The 14242-nt window shown below is 44.4% G+C and overlaps 1 protein-coding gene across 5 annotated transcripts in view; it reads left to right on the plus strand.

Annotated features, from left to right (window-relative positions):
- KCNMA1 (potassium calcium-activated channel subfamily M alpha 1) overlaps nucleotides 1-14242 on the plus strand; it is a 372162-nt gene that overhangs the window by 248782 nt on the left and 109138 nt on the right. The gene's annotated exons all lie outside the window — the stretch shown is intronic.

Here is a 14242-nt window from a genome sequence, read left to right on the forward strand (position 1 = left end):
GATTGCTTGTAATAATGAACCCCCCCCACAGGCTTTTCAAAGGATAGCTTCTAACATTGGGTTGATCAGGATCTTTCAAGGTAGACCATGGCTTTTTATGCATGGTGGTTTCCCTCGCGGTCACCCTTCTGACAACTTCGGGTCTTTGTGTTGATTATGCGTGCCATTTCCGACCGCCAGAGGTCGCCTCGCTCTCCCCCGGCGTTTCCCAGCGTTTTGCCCAAGTTTTCAAATGTGAGGGCAAAACGCGGGGGGACGCAGTGGGAGAGCGAGGTGACCTCTGCCGGTCGGAAACCGCATGCATAATCGACACAAAGACCCAAAGTTGTCAGTGGGGTGACGGCGAGGGAAACAGCCATGCATAAAAGGCCCATATGTTAGGTAGGAAGAAGTTGTCGGCCATGCTGGTCCGAAAGAGAAATCCAAAAAAAACAGAACACAATCCACATAATACTTTTTATTAGGGCCAACTTTAATGGCACACAACCATGGTCTTGCGCAGTTATGGGTCATCCGTTTGGTGCTGAGAAAATAATCCCTAACGTGGATAACCCAGGCTATCCCAATCTTGTCAGATCTCAGATCAGAAGCTAATCAGAGTCATCCCTGGTTAGTACCTTCCAAGGAAGTCCAGGGTTGCTACACAGAGGCACGCAATGTCAAAACACCTCTGATAACCTCTTGCCTTGAAAACCCCACAGCAGGGGTGTCAAACTTAAGGCTTGAGGATCAGATCTGGCCCCTTGAGAGCTCTTACCCAACCCATGAGCCAGTGAAGCAGCCACACACCACTCTCGATCTGGGCTGGTGAGGCACGGCACATCCTGACCAAAACACATGAAGCTGCCTTATACTGAATCAGACCATCAAGGCCCATCAAAGTCAGTATCATCTACTCAGACCAGCAGCGGCTCGCCAGGGTCTCAGGCAGAGGTCTTTCACATCACCCACTTGCCTGGTCCCTTTAACTGAAGATGCCGGGGATTGAACCTGGGACCTTCTGCATGCCAAGCAGATGCCCTACCACTGAGCCACAGCCGCTGTCCTAAAGTGACATCTACGTCATATCCAGCCCTAGTAACAATTGAGTTCAACACCCCTGCTTACAGGGTTGCCAAAAAACAGTAAGAATAAGAATGGTATTGTGTGGATTGTGTCATGTCAGGTTCGTAAGTAATGGCAATTAAAATTACGCCCCCCACTTTTCTCTGTTCCCTCTCTTTCCATCCAACTTCGCTGCATAGAACAGAACTGAACAACTCTGCCCTGGAATTGCAACTAGGAATATATTGTCGAAGGCTTTCACGGTCAGAGTTCATTGGTTCTCGTAGCTTTTAATGTGGATTTCACACATTAAAAGATCACTTCAGGATACAATGGTTCCATATTAACATACCACACCCTCATTAGCACATTATCTTGATACTTACAGGACAATGGTTAGCACATTACCTTTGATACTTTTTGCAGGACAATGATTCAGCTCAAACCCAACCCCTTTCTGACTATATATTACTCTTCCTACACCCTTGACACTGAGAGACACTGTCCTTCAGTGTTACTCCTCTGAAGATGCCGGCCACAGCTGCTGGCGAAACGTCAGGAAAGAAAATACCAAGACCACGGTTACACAGCCCGGATAACCTACGAGAACCAATGCAACTAGGAAATTTAGGACTGAAAAAGGGATTTGGACTCTGCACGTGGACTTGGGCTGCATCTCCCACTTAGTGTTTGCCAGTTTTATTTCTGGCAGCCCTGAGAGGAATCCTTTTCTGCTCTCCTCACTCCCTTTGTTTGGCTAATTAATGAGCGCCATAATAAAAATGAGGAACCAGTCCTGGGGGTTGGGGGTGGGAATGTGCGTAGGATGCAACAAAGGCAGGAGAATAAACCTGTGGGTCCAGGTGAATGAAACGGGAAGGAATGTCTTCCTTACAAGGAAATCTTAATTATGGTGGCATTAATTACATGCAGCTTCCTGGGACAGTTGAAAGCCATGTTCTTTAATAATGCATCTGAGGTTTCCCGTCCCTTCAGATGCTGTCTGAACATTAGCTTCAGTATTGTCAGGGTCTAAAAGTGAGCCTGACCCACATAGCTATTTGTCCAAACCTGTTAGGCCTAATATTAATAATTCAGCGCAGAGCTCCGTGGCTTCACAGAGCCAGAGATAATTAGAGTAACCATGCTTTCCTTTCACAGATCCCCCCCTTCCGTTCCTCCTCTCCCCCATCGTTTGTATACTCCGCAGATTTTCATGTCATGTTGTCCAAAAAGAAATTCTGGTGTGAAAATTCCACACACCAGATGATTATGGGACCCTAATGGTATATTGTTCTTTCGGATTCGTTCTCCTTTTTAATTTCATTGCAGATTTCCAGGAAAGAGCCAGAATTATTATATGTGTAGAGATTGCAGTTACGTGCATAGGTCTTTGCCAGAACTGCAGTGTTTAGTCGATTAATTGCTTTGCTTCACCTCTGAAAGATCCATTGAAAAAGGGTTGCCGTAGTTGGTTGGGCAGCAGAAGCGGTATCCGTACCCCTATCTCTCTCGCACAGGAGGGAAGGCTTATTCTAAGACTGTTCACTGCCAAACGTGTGCATCATCTGAAAACAAAAAGTATGTTCTGCATCAGAAGTATTGTTTTATTCATATGTAAATGCATGCACGTTTAAAACAGACAAAAATATAGTTAATCGACTAAAATCTGTGTAATTGGGTGACGCCATCCCAATCTTTCCATCAGCCACGGTCACCCTGGGATGGAAATTCCAATAGCGGACGGTCTTCTTGCACTGTTGTATTAACCAATTCTGTTATTAAACATTTAACAATTTTTTTTCAGCCATGATGCCTGCTGCCAAAAAGGGTGGGGGGTTGAGCGCCCCCTTCTGCCCCCGGGCCAGATCATGTGTACACTGATATACTTAATGGAAATTGCGCTAACCTTGGATAATTGACAATGTTTTGATTTATTTTTCCTCTTGCTGCCTTGGAACACGGCACGGCCCCTACTATATTTTAACTGCACACTGGTAGTGATCTATTGTGAGTAAAAACGGGTTCCCTGTAGCCCTGAGTGCGCTCCAACCTGTCTTCCTTCCACTAGAGAGTATTCTTCGTTTTGTTCAGTATTCTGGTTCTTTTCTTTAGTGTTGCATGTAGCAGTGGCGTCATTCCCACACCTTTCTCATTCTTTTCACCCATCTGGGTTAGGGGCGACGTTGAAGAAAATACAGCAGTCTCTCAGCTTGTCTTCTCCTGTTTTTTTCCTCCACCCTGCCCCACCCTCTAAATTGCGTTTTCGTTTTCCTAATCGGAAACCATCTATAAAAACATCACCCTTCTCTAATTCCTTATGCATTATTAGGTGGGGGGAGAAATTACCGTCCCCCATTCACTGCCCATCTGCATTAAGCAGAATTCATACCTGTACATATCTGAAATATTATATTTGGGGCGTATGTATACCACAAGAAAGTTTAATAATCCCTCTTTCTAAGGACTATTAACTGTATTTTCAGGGATGGTAGGACAGCGGGGTTGCTAACAGAGTATTCTCAGCAACTTCTCCAATCTAGTTTTCATGATAAAACCAGTACGGTCGGTTAGTGTCCATCAAACGGGGATCTGAAACCATGGTTTTGTGTGGCTTATTGTTGGATATTATACATTACATTTAGCAGAGTAAAGAATAACATACGCTAATGTTAGCTTAAACTTAAAGATTTATTCCTTAACTAACATACTAGATATAAGTCCTACCCTATAGAAAAGCTAAATCAACTACCACAACAACAACTAAACCTAGATATAGCACAACGTCAGTTAAACTCCCTCTTTTAGAATCAGCTGCTTTGTTCGATGCCCTATTGGCTTCATACCAACACAGAAGCAGTTAACTCTCTCATGAGTGGATGCCAAGACTTGCATATTCCAATACTTATTAACCACAGTCTTAACTAAATCACAGTTAGTCTTAACTATGGTTTCACATGTTAGAATCTTGGTGAAGACCCATGCCTGTTAAAAAAGAGGTAAAGCCAGTAGGGTTATTAGTTTCCATCAAACTGGGATCTGAAACCATCATTTTGTGTTGCTTATTAACCACAGTTAGTCTCAACTATGGTTTCCTTTCTTGTGTGAATCAAGAAAACCTGGCTCCATCCTGGCTTGCTGCCCAGCGCCACCATCCCCAGCTGAATCTTGCTTTCATAAACAGTCATTAAAATAAACCGTGGTTTTGTGTTGTGTTTGCACAAGCCAGTTTCTCTACACACGCGTGCGTACACATGTCATTGAACATGCTAAGGAGACCTTTCTATGTTCTCCTAGCCATGGGAGAGCTGCTTATCTCCAAGTGGTTCCCATGTGGCTGGGAGAATTTTAAATGACAAACTGTATTGGAGGGGACTAATTGTGGGAATTTCCCCCAGAGATCTGGCCACACCCACCCATCGGGGTACTGGTTTTGTGCTCAGGACACTTACAGTTGGACACTCCCCATAGTCTTGGGTTGTCTCAATGTCAACCAAGCCTTGAGAGACTGACAGCCCATTCCTGAGCTTTCGGCATGCGGGGACAGCGGGGAGGAGGCACCCCCGCAGCACCTCCTAAGAGAAGTTCCCCACATGCCGAAAGCACGAAAAACGCCTTTAACCGGCTTTTTTTGTGTAAAATGGGGCGAAAAGCCCCATAGAGAATAGTGAGGCTTTTCCTGAAAAAAAGCAGGCGCAGCAATGCCATTCTTGACGCCAGCGTCCGGGACTGAAAGGGGACAGGAGGCTGCCTAATGTCAGCTCCTCCCCCCCGGAACGCCCTGGGAATGCCTCCCGGGATGCTGGGACACCCCCCAGAATGCTGGCGTAGGCCTTTACGCTGGTGGGATGCCGGCAGAAGGCTCCGCTGGTGTTCCAGGGCGGCGCTACTGTGGCGGCATCCAGAGACCAGCGTCCGGGCCTCCCTACCATGCTGGGGCCACTAACGCCGGCGTTAAAGAGCATTGTAACAAGATTGAAAGTGCATTTATCCAGCATGTGTGAAAGTGCCCTCTGAAGCATCTTTCTTCCAACATTGCTCCAGTTCCAGAAGTGAGATGGGCTAGAAGGAAACTTCTGAAAGCAACCACATGTGGCAATGTCAGGTGAGCTATGGGGTAGGATGTTCTTCCCCCCGCTACATGCTCCATTTGTGTATTTTTAAAAATCACAGCACCTCTTTTCCACTTTGGAGATGGTGACCATGTGCTTCAATCCATATGGATCTTCCAGCCGTGTCTCCTTTGGCCTGTAGACTTTGTTTCAGACATTGAGGTATGCAAGACTGACCTTGCCTTAGCATCTTGTGAGAGGAGAAGAGAGAGTGGCCAGGCCTACCCGATTCCCCATTCTAAGGTGTCATCTTCCATCCTGAAACACATCTGGATTTGCAAACAACTCACTAAAGTTCTGTTGCAATTTTTTTTTCATCCCATGGACTTAAATTTATCAGCATTTGAAATACAGGGGGTTGGGATATGAGCCTACAATTAGGAAGGCTACCCTGAAAATTGTCATGAAATGGATGGTTCCTTATTGTCTTGTACTTAGAGTTCATGTAGATTTACCATCTTTTAGACCCAGCAAACTCCATAAAAGATCGAAGAGTCAGTCTTCGTGTTTTTGGCATCCATGCTCTCCCTGTGATTATCAGACGAAGCAACGAGGGCTCTTGATGTAAAACTGCCTTTTGGGTCCAGTTTTCCTTTAGAGGTTGGCGCACAGTGAATGGATGGGCCACCAGTGGTACAATCTAGAACCATTAAGGAGAGATAATTGGATCCAACACAAACTTTTCTGCTTGTTCTAGAGCCAGGGAGGAAAGCGCTAGAAGTTGCACACGCTCTTGTGCAAGCGGAAATGCTCTAACTTCATTTATATTTCCACTTGCGCATGGCTGGATCCAAACCAGTTTTGCCATTGACTTCAAACGGTTAAGGGGTTCCTCGCAGAGGATTTGTACACAGCTTGGCCATGTATCCATACACCGAATTCTCCTTCTGGCGCACAGCAAGAGAGCAGGAGTAGATAGGACTTCTGAAAGAGTGAAATGGCGGAAGCTCCAACTAGGAAACTCTTAAAAAGGCAGAGATGGCCTGCTTCAGAGGGCAGCTGTGTTGGCCGGCAGTAGAACAACTAGATTCGAGTCCAGTAGCGCTTTAGAGACCAACAAGATTTTTGGGGTATGAGCTTTTGTGAGTCAAAGCTCCCTTCATCAGATAAAAGTGCTTATATCTGATACCTACTTGTATCTGACAAAGGGAGCTCTGACTCTTGAAAGCTCATACCTGAAAAATTCGTTGGTCTCTAAGGTGCTGCTGGGCTCGAATCTAGAAACCGCCTGGAATCCCTAAATCATCCTAAATCTTTACTGGGCTGTGGGCGTTATATTTTGCATCTTTCTCCATAGAGAGATATCTGTCGGGATAAGCAGTCAACCACCAGGAGGCAGCATAGAAGGAAACACAGCAATGCCCTCTAGGGGGAAAAATGGCGTAGCCTGGGGAAACTAGATGTCCCCAAATTCTAAAGTCTGTGCAACGCTCAAGTTGAATTATAGTAGGAGTCACAACTCCACAAAATAATTGAGAGCAGGTTTGCATAAGCCGATTAGTAATTCAGGAGCAAATGTATTTCAACGTGTGATTTGCTCTTTTGGTAACTTAGATTTTTAAATTTTATGGGGCAGGCAAAGGCCTGGTTCTAACAGATTACCTGGCGCTTATCCAGTTGTGTGGTGGAGAAGCGGCCATGTTCTCCTTCCCTTCACCACACCCTGAGTAATGGCTGGTGAATGGCTGGGAGAGGGGCTCAGTCCTCCACTGGAAGAATGTCTCACGCAAGTCTCCAAACCAGCCAAAGCACTCTCGAAAACAGATTTGGTTTGGGATTCACCTTTGGTTGTATAAATAACAGGGCTGCAGAGACCCAGGATGTTAAATAAGCACTGGCCATCATCACATAGCACATTTCTACACTCCGAGTAGCAACAGAGCAGTTTCTGTGGTGTTTAAATCTCTGGGGTTTTTTGTTTGTTTGTTTGTTTTTAAAACAAAGATATTTGCCTGTTAGGAAGCATTCTTCTGTCCTGTGATGTAATGAAGGAAAAGTCAGAAACATAAACATCTAACCGTTTGTTAAACTTCAGTATTAGGAAACGTTAAGGAAAACCGCCATGCGGTAAAAGGTTGGAAGAGGCGCTTCCTTCTGTCCTGCCTCCTCCTACACGTAAGGAATTTTGCTGGCAGAATCCTGGTCACCAACAGATTAGAGGAAGCTGCTAACACAAATCCCTTTCACTGACATTTCTTAAAATCAGAACTTTCGGGAAGGGGGAGAAATCCCAAAAAAATAAAAGACCGCAAAGTCTGTGGTTGGTTGCCTTCAGGCAAACGGTGGAATAAGCGAGAAATAACTCTGCCTGGTGTGTAAAAAGGGGAAAAAAAACACCAATTGTCACAACTAGTTTTAAGACACACTGCTGTATTTTTTTTTACCAAAAAAAAAAACCCGAAACGAACAAACCCAAACCTGAATTGGCACTGTGGGGAACCTTTTGCAGTTCTTTAGGCCCATGAATGTTAACCAACGTCGCCATCAGGCAAAATTAAATCAGTCTATCTGTTCCTGTAACACCGCAGTTTCCCTTTGTGACCGTTAATTTATTTGTGAAGTTTCCCTTTGTTGTCATTTTCCTCTTGCTGTGGATCAAAAGAGAAGCTGAATTGAAATGATGTTGTATCCATTTCAATTCTTGAAGGGAGTCCATCTTTCTCTCTCTCTCTCTCTCTCTCTCTTTACTCACCCCTCAGCTGACTGGCTTGGAGTCCAGGGCTCTCTTTAGCCAGCTGCCGTCTGGTGGAGATCCACTAGATGTCCTCATAGATCTACCTTTTGTTACCGTTGACGCTATTCCTGCAGGGGAGTGGTAGACTGGGAGAGACAACGGTAACAAACAAAAAAAAGGGTAATCAGCAGAGAAGAAGAAGGTCTTTATTGCTCTTTGTTTCACTTCTCAAATTAGGAATATTGCCTGGGTGACTTCTTCCGAGGGCATCCCTGAGAAGGGTTAGCTTTCAAAGTGATTTCAGAGGTGTTGGGAGAACCACGATGCCCAGAATTGATTAATGAAGCTGTACGGAAGAGTCTCCTGTCTTTTTGCTGATTGCCATATTTAATTAACGTTTATGGTGGTTTAATGGGAAGCAGTATGTGTTTGGCTGTGCGGTTTTAAATCATTCCATCACCTCCATAATCGGCTCAGCAACCATTTATTCCTAATACTCCATCTTGTTTTATGTGCAGATGCATTTCAAAATATTTATTTTTGCCGTTCTATTGGTATGAATGCCAAATGACTGGGTAACAGGAATGAGGAGTGATGAGCACGTTGCCTTACCGACTGTGTTTCGCGGATTGTGCGATTGCTTACATAACGATTGGTTAAAACCTTTCCTCGCAACCCCTTTCGATACGCTTGTTATCAGATTCAAGTCGCTTCCCTGCATGTTGACAAAATAAATGTTGAAAAAAATGATGCATGGTCTCAGAATCCCTAATATTAATAATGAAGAAACAGTCCCTGAAATTCATAGGGTCTTAATCTAGGCCAGTTCCATTACTGGGTAGATGTGACAAAGAAATTGTTGTGGACGAAACTGGTTCTTAAACGTCTTCCTCTCCCGTATTTCTCCTTTGTGTTTTATTCTGTTATTGACTTTTGACCAAATACAACTTGGGTGGGAATAAAAAAAAACAGGGACTGTTACTATCAGATATCAAAACATTATACAGCGGGTGTTTCCTTGGGTTTCACTACAGCATTTGATTACTAGAGAGTTCTTCAGAGCAGGTGTATCTCACGCATGGATGAACTTTCCTGTTTCTCTCACCAATCGAGAGTGCATTTCAGACCAAAAAATCTTAATTTTCTTTTCTGAACCGAGGAACAACAACCAGAGAATGGACTTAAAAAAAATGCAATAGAACCACCGAGACAAACATAATCTTGTTGAATTATAACATTTTTGATCTCACTTCTCCACAACTCTTGGATGAGCTGGAGAGAAGAGAGAGAGAGAGAGAGAGAGAGAGAGAGAGAGAGAGAGAGAGAGAGAGAGAGAGAGAGAAGAAACCTGAAAACAGATTGCTGCATCCTGAATAACTCTTCGTAGCCTCAATGGCTGCCTGTCAAAAACTGTAGTGGGATCCCGGCTTTATTCTAAAATCCAAGCTTCCGGGAATGATGTATGGCCTGCTGATCAAGCCTGACGTTGCATGTTGACATATCTGAACAGCTGCAAGATAATGCTAAGAGAATGCTAAGAGTCCAGGCCACAAGAAATGCAAGCAGTGTTTGAGAGGGACGGAGTCCCTGCTGAAGGGATCGCTCATCCATCTCCCTCAATGCCTCTTTTCCCACAACCATGACGTTACCCTTTGCTTGACAAATATACTGTGTATGGCAAGTTATAGACGCCTTAGAACAGGGCTTGACTCATTTGGGTAGATTTACTTCCTCCTTTCTTGTTCAAAAAAATGGCAACGCCCATGGGAAATGTTTTAAATTAACATGGAATAATGACTGTTTCTATGTAAGGCTACGAGCCAATTTTTTTTTAACGTTTTGGCTACATCTGCTCTTAAGGTTTGTGTTTTTTGGCTGCCAGCAATCTGTTTCAATGTCACTAAAATTAAATTAGTTTATGCTAAGCTATTACCAATAAATATGGTCCATTGCAACATGGGAAACAATCATAAAGAGATCCTTTCGTTTCACATTTGTGCATGAATGAAATCATTTTAGAAGAATCGCACCCATCAGCCTTTCTGAAAGAAGGCATCCTGGCAATGCTTCAATGTAAAATGTCGCAAGTGGAAGAACTGTCAGTGAACATCGAGTTTTGTCAACCCTACCGAAACGGGAGAAATCAATGGCTTCCTGACACTTGATGGCTTTTCAGATTGCTTTCTCGCAGTGGTTGCAATACTGAAATCCACCACAAAAACAAGATGACAATTGGCTTGTGGGGATCGGTCGGCCATGTTCCCATGGACTCATATTTTGTTCGTTTCTGTGTGAACTGCCTGTAACATTCACTATATTGGCTGTTAGTAGCAGCATCTCTCACATGGACAGAATTTGGTATCAAAAATCAAAGCGTTTTTTTTAAAAAATTCCTCAAAGGTCTAGATGGTAAACTCATTAGCTGCCATTATGATCTCAGACATTGTTTAACACTGAAAACATTTCTTTTACGAGGCCAAAATTTGCAAACAAAGCAAACTGCTCAAAATGATTTCTTTGACTGGCACGGTTCCCCCCCCTCCGCCACATCCCCCCCCCACACACACCTTAAATTGTATTTGTGCTGGTGAGTCTTTACAGTTTCCTGCCTTTACTCGGTTCTTGTATTTTTCCCCCTTGCTCACCAAAAAAGTTGAAAAATAATGCTTTCCCCCCCAGATGCAATGTAAAGCAAAATTTATCTTTCCTCCTAAGTTTGAGCTGTTTTTAATAATCAGAATTATCCTCCACCCCCCCAGTCAAGACTGTCATAAACTAAGGCCTGTGTGCTCAACCCCTGCAATGACCTTCCAGCTGCTTTGTGATCTCTGACCTTTCCATTAACCTGCTCCTCTTCCTCTCCTCCCATCTGAACCATGGTTGTAGCCCAGATGTCCATCTGCAAGAGACTCAAACTGGCATGTTGCTTTGGTTGTGGACACTCTGAGCGTGACGGCCATTGCATGTCAGGGCCCGTGCATAATCCCATGGAGACCCTTGAGAGCGCCTTCCCACTTTCTTCTGTCTCTGTTAATGATTGCTCCACCACTTTACGTGCCTGTAAGTTTGAACTCGGCCCAGCGCACTCTCTGTTCCATGTCTGTAGTGTTTGTGGTACCATCCCTGTCCCGTGTCGTACGTTGTGGTTCTGTTGGTTCTTTTTTTTTAATGAAATAAATTGCACTGCCGCATTTTCCCTTATGAACGCTTTCACTGATACAGTTACGTGTTTATGTCTTCTGGAATGTACTTTGTTTATTGGTTACTGACCCCACCCCACCCCCACTCCCCCACCCTGTACACATGTGCATGCTTGTGAACCTTTGGGTTTGGCAGTTTGATAATGTTTTGTTTCTGATTCTTACGTGCGCTATAAATGGTTGTTGACGACACATTGCAGTTAATGCTTAATTTATGGTTGTGATAGGAAAACTGTATTCCTAGGTGTATTCCTCTGGGCATAAAGCAGAGGGGAGTGGAGGGAGGTAGTTGTGAATTTCCTGTGTTGTGCAGGAGGGTGGACTAGATGGCCCTTGTGGTCCCTTCTGGCTCTATGTTTCTATGCCCGGCCAACAGGTTGGAGAAAATGCTATAGATAACTCAGGAAGATTTTCCACAGGTTGGGTCATGTCTGATACTTTGGAGGTCTGCAGTGTATCCATCGTTTATTTCAGCCAAGCATTTTGCCCATGCCTTATGGATAACCGGTCTGTGGCTAGTGCATGTGGTAGATGTTTTTTCCAGGGCTTCCTTGAAAAATGCAAGCACACTCTTTGGACTCTTATCTCCATTGGTCTGTTGGTGAATAAGGGGCGAGCCACAAAAGTAGTTACATGGTTGTCCATGCGCACAATAGGGTAAGGTGCTAGGACAGCCAACTTAACATTGTTTTACAGGTAACACAACTAGTAAAACTTCATTTAATACATAGTTAAATTGTGGAACTCCCTGCCCCAGGATGTGGTGATGGCTGCCAACTTTGGAAGGCTTTAAGAGGGGAGTGGACACGTTCATGGAGGAGAGGGCTACCCATGGCTACTAGTCTAAAATGGATTCTAGTCATAATGCATACCTACTCTCTCCAGGATCAGAGGAGCATGCCTATTATATGAGGTGCTGTGGAGCACAGGCAGGATAATGCTGCTGCAGTCATCTTGCTTGTGGGCTTCCTAGAGTCACCTGGTTGGCCACTGTGTGAACAGACTGTTGGACTTGATGGACCTTTCTTATGTTCTTATGAACATGCCTATTATATGAGGTGCTTTGGAACACAGGCAGGGTAATGTGGAGTGGGGGAGTGGGGAAACAAACCCAATTCACCATAATAGAGTCTACCGCTCGTGTGGAGAAGTGGGGAATCAAACCTGGTTTTTCAGATTAGAGACTGCCACTCTTAACGCACCATTACTGACCTTTTAGTGTGGGCAAAGAGCTCATTTCCATGCCTAACATAGGCGCGTGCGAGGGCTGTGCATAAATCTGAGCTAGATCTGAGAGCCCGCCTACATTTGACCCCCATCATGTGGAATGCAGCCAGGCTCTGACTCGGGAGAATTCCAAAGGCTGCCCATAAGTGAGCAGAGGAAGCTGGAGGGAGTTGCAGGCAGAGCCTCTGGTCACCTTTCTTCTGTTGCTCATTGATGCTTCTCTCTCCTTAGTGGCTAATTGTATTAATTGTATTGATTTAATTAAACCATATCCTACCTTTCTATCGCAGCCTCCGAGGCAGCTGGCTCTTTGCCTTCCCAATTCCTAAGAAAGCTTAGCTGGTAAGGAAGAGAGAAGATTGACAAGCGGATTGATGGGAAGTGGCCAGCAATGTCTGTCTGTCTGTTTAGATGTGCTCCCTTCTGGCTTTCTCTTCCTCTCTCCAGGAGGACTGTGCCATTTCTAAACAGTTCAACTTAGGTGTGTCTACTTTTCATGTGATATGTAGTGTAATATGCAGTCAGGCTGTTGGAAAGATTTGGGAGACTATGAACAGCAAACCAAATGCAAGTCAACGCTATCAACATTGGGGGCAGAAGATCCATGCCAGGGTGCATGCGTCATGTGCTAGAATTGTCCACATCTCTCAGTGAGATACACGGAAGATCTGAATCTCCACAGAGCTGGGCTTTTTTACAGTTAGATTATCTGGCCAAAATGTTTGTGTGTTAAGTGCCACCAAGTCGCTTCTGACTCATGGCGACCCTATGAATCCTCTGAAATGTCCTATCTTTGACAGCCTTGCTCAGATCTTGAATATTGCTCGACTCTAGACAGTTGTGTTTGGTCTTGCAATGGTGGGAGTCCCCAAAATACATGTCACCGTCTCTGCTGTTATGCCCTGCACATAACAATTTATACTGAAATGTGACTAGTATGTAATCAGGAGGATCATAAAAACCAGAGTTCAGCGAATATGCTGCCCACAAATGAGTATGTTTTCCACCCATGGTTGTGTTTATGGTACGCAAAGAGAAACTGTAGCATTGGAAGGGTTGTGTGGCTTTCTAGTTGTTGGCTGTGGAAGAAGCGTTTAGTTTTGCGTTACCGTTCGGCCACAAACCATCTTGCTTGTGATATCATTGTCGTCGTCGTCCCCAAAAAAGCACAGCTTTTGAAAAACACATTAGCCGCATGCTGCATTCAGGCACAAAATGAATATTGACAGCTCAAGGGGTATTTAGCGTTCCCTTCTTCCTTTTCTTTTCCCCATCCGTCTTCACGCTCGCGTGCCAAACGCAGATTTTCATTCTTTCCTTTGAGAGACCAACTCACCTTTGATGGTTAATAACGAGAAACAAACAAACAAACAAATCGACGTCAATGCATGCCCCTTGTAAACCGGTGCTAGCTGATTAGCCGGCTATGTCCCCGATTGTAATATCCGCATCGCCACACGCCCACACCCTTGAAATCCCATTGGCAAGGCTTCAATAGCAATCATCATCCCCCTTCCAGTGAAGAGAGGTCAGACAATGCCCATTTTGACAAGAGCTGGTTAGCTCAAAGAATAGTGGTGAAAGTCAGCTTTTCATTAAATATGAGCAGATGTGAAATGTAGAGTGCTCGACAATTAGAAATGGCAGCAGTAAGGCCCCGGAATCAAAGTGAGGTCAGATTGGTGGATCCGATTACCTCTCTTACATTCTTCAGTTGTTCTGAAAATCATTTTGAATTAGTGTCAGCCGAGCCTTGATTGGTTTTGCCCTTTGTCTTTTATGCTAGGACTGTATTGTTTCCCAAGACACTCATTAAAGGTCATTATACTATTACAGGGCGGGCTTTGGTCACAGTCTCTCCCCCCTTTCCAGTTGAGTCAGTGTGTGCTTCTAAGATTGCTTAATGTGCTTCTCATCTCTCTCTCTCTCTTGCTCATTCTACTTTTTCATTTTCAAGGGAAGGAGAAACAAAAACATGCAGTAAT

The sequence above is a fragment of the Euleptes europaea genome, chromosome 4 (assembly GCF_029931775.1).
Source record: "Euleptes europaea isolate rEulEur1 chromosome 4, rEulEur1.hap1, whole genome shotgun sequence".
In the NCBI taxonomy this organism is placed as follows: Eukaryota; Metazoa; Chordata; class Lepidosauria; order Squamata; family Sphaerodactylidae; genus Euleptes; species Euleptes europaea.